Source organism: Limulus polyphemus, unplaced genomic scaffold (assembly GCF_000517525.1).
Source record: "Limulus polyphemus unplaced genomic scaffold, Limulus_polyphemus-2.1.2 Scaffold3152, whole genome shotgun sequence".
In the NCBI taxonomy this organism is placed as follows: domain Eukaryota; kingdom Metazoa; phylum Arthropoda; class Merostomata; order Xiphosura; family Limulidae; genus Limulus; species Limulus polyphemus.
In genome coordinates, this window is record NW_013668762.1 from 26,320 (window position 1) to 29,297 (window position 2,978).

The following is a 2,978-nucleotide window of genomic DNA, read 5'->3' on the forward strand; positions in this document are numbered from 1 at the left end:
TATATATATATATATATATATATAAAGATTTAACCATATAGACATATGCTACAAACTACGTATAAGATTCTATTTGTTTTTGGAATTTCGCGCAAATCTACACGAGGGCTATCTGTGCTAGCCGTCCCCAATTTACCAGTGTAAGACTAGACTGAAGGGAAGGCAGCTAGTCATCACCACCCACCGCCAACTCTGGGCTACTCTTTTACCAACGAATAGTGGGTTTGACCGTTACGTTATAACGCCCCCACGGCTGAAAGGGCGAGCATGTTTGGTGTGACGGGGATTCGAACCCACGACCCTCAGATTGCAAATCGAGCCACCTAATCACCTGGCTATGCCGGGCCGGATAGCAGTTTGGGTCTATTATCTATAGCTGCCAAATTCATTTTAGAACCTGTATCCGTTTGTAGTGATTCATTATTTTGGACAAAAAAAAACTTGATTCAAGTTGGAAAATCATAAACCTGTTGGAATTTATGAAAGGTTAAGTTAGTGTTGGTCACACACCCCATGTACTGGAGACGGGATCTGGCACAGTCCCGGCTCTAGATTTTCTTAATGTCTTAATGGGGTGGACAATGAGACATAATGAATCCAAATCTAAAATTACACTAATGGACAGTATTGGCACGGGAGATCCAACTACATTTCAGGGGGCCTGGTCCCCGGTCTGGCATCCATTGTTCCGACGCCTATGTTGTGTTACAAATCAGCAACATATTTCAAAACTAGTTTGACTATATTATGAATTGAAGTATCTTATCTTTAAAAATCAAAAATGTTCATGTTATTGAGTGATACGAAATATTTGTTACATCGATAATTCGCAAAGTTGCAAAATGGGCTATCAGCGCTCTGCCCACTGCAGGAATCGAAACCCAGTTTTCAGCATTATAAGTCCTCAGACTTATCGATGAGATATCGGGGGAGTGTTTTAAAATACTCTAAACTGGGAGAGACACACAATGAACAAACACTATAACAAATACTCCGTTGAACAATAAGAATAAATTATTTGAATTTTAACATTCAACAGTGCATCCTATCGGCCGTTTTGAACACTTGGCATCAAAGTATTGCCTTCTTCTGGTTTCCTGGGCCCGGCATGGCCAGGTGGTTAGGGCGCTTTACTCGTAATCTGAGGGGTCTCACCAAACATGCTCGCCCTTTCAGCCGTGGGGGCGTTATAATGTGACGGTCAATCCCACTATTCGTTGGTAAAAGAGTAGCCCAAGAGTTGGCGGTGGGTGCTAAATTAGGGACACAACAAATTCAACACAAACATCTTCTGGTTTTCAAAGTACCCCCCCCCCCCCAGTGTCTCAGCGGTAAGTCTGCGTGCTTACAATGCTTTGTAACTTTATGTTTAGCATCAAACAAACAAACAAACATAAAAGGAAATGTTGAATCACGAAAGAAAATGAAACGTTTAATCTTAATGTAACGCAAGGTCACAATAACATGGTCGCAGTCGTTTTACTGTTCTGCTCAAGATATAATTTCAACATGTCAAAAATACCGTTTTCGGAATATTTTTGTTTTGGATACTTCAGTCTTAATAAAGCGTAAGCAAATAGTCCAACTCGCTCGCGCCAGCGGTTCCTCGCAACACTCAGGACATTTTAAAGGCTGTTTGCGGTATAAGTGTCACACACATCTTTAAAAAAAAAAAAAAAAACGTTTCGCTCGTGTTTCGTATGATATATTACAAGTAAAATATGATGTTCTAAATAGATTACTCAAGATGTATGTCCCTTTAGATAACTCAATGTTTCGTTGAAGCCAGTCAACATACAGGTTACCGTAGAGGATTCTGGGTGAAAAATACATCTCATTTTATTTGGTGTTTTCCTCGAAGCTTTGACATCATATTGCTACTGTTGCATACTAATTGGTGTTACGACCCAAATCCTTGGAACATTTGTTAAAATAGAAGCCTTCGAATGCATTATTAGTATATGAACACCTATGTTTTTATGGTCATAACTGTGAAATTTAATGACTCGGGCTGCATTACGTACAAGATAAAGTAAAAAAAAAGAAACCGTAATAAAGTGTTTGAAATATTTGTGTGTCCTGGAATGTTATGCCAGACTGCATTCACTACAAGTAGATACCGAAATTTTACTCATTAATTGTTGAAATAAAAACCTATTGTGCGGATGTATGCTACTAAGTGGCGCTGCTAGCAGTTTGACGTCAAACAAAATCTGTTAAATACGTGATTTTCCCAATGTTCCCTTTCCAACAGTATACCATCGACACGCTTAGTTTAACCTTGTGTGGAGTCTGTATTATCACCATATTTGTGTGAACCCCAGGGGCCCAACTGGGCACCGTGCCAACTATCTTTCGTTGCACTGGTATAACTTTTTTTTTTTCTTACTTCGTTAAAAGTGCAGTGAAAACAACAACAGCTATTTAATGAAGACGCGATACGTGTTTATACCACATCATTTTATAAAACTGTATGATGGCTAATTTGGGAAAAATAAACGTATTTGTATACGGTAGCTTCTAGATACGTTTCGATTCTGCGACTCGCTACTAAAACCGTATTTAAAGCTAAACTAGTCATTCTTTTTGGCTTGCATACACCACAGGCGAAATGAATTTTAACGAAATGACCTTGGCTTCCAGACCATGTTCGTCCTTTCGATGGTATAAACATTCCTTGATGTTGTTACTTGCTGAAATTGACATAACAAATCACTTCTGCATTAAACCCTTCTCTTACAAATCTTCTGCATTAGCTCTAATAAGGTTATGCATCAAAAGAAGAATACTGCCCTTAAGGTTATGCATCAGAAGAAGAATACTGCCCTTAAGGTTATGCATCAGAAGAAGAATACTGCCCTTAAGGTTATGCATCATAAGAAGAATACTGCCCTTAAGGTTATGCATCAGAAGAAGAATACTGCCCTTAAAGTTATGCATCAGAAGAAGAAGAATACTGCCCTTAAGAAGAAGAATAC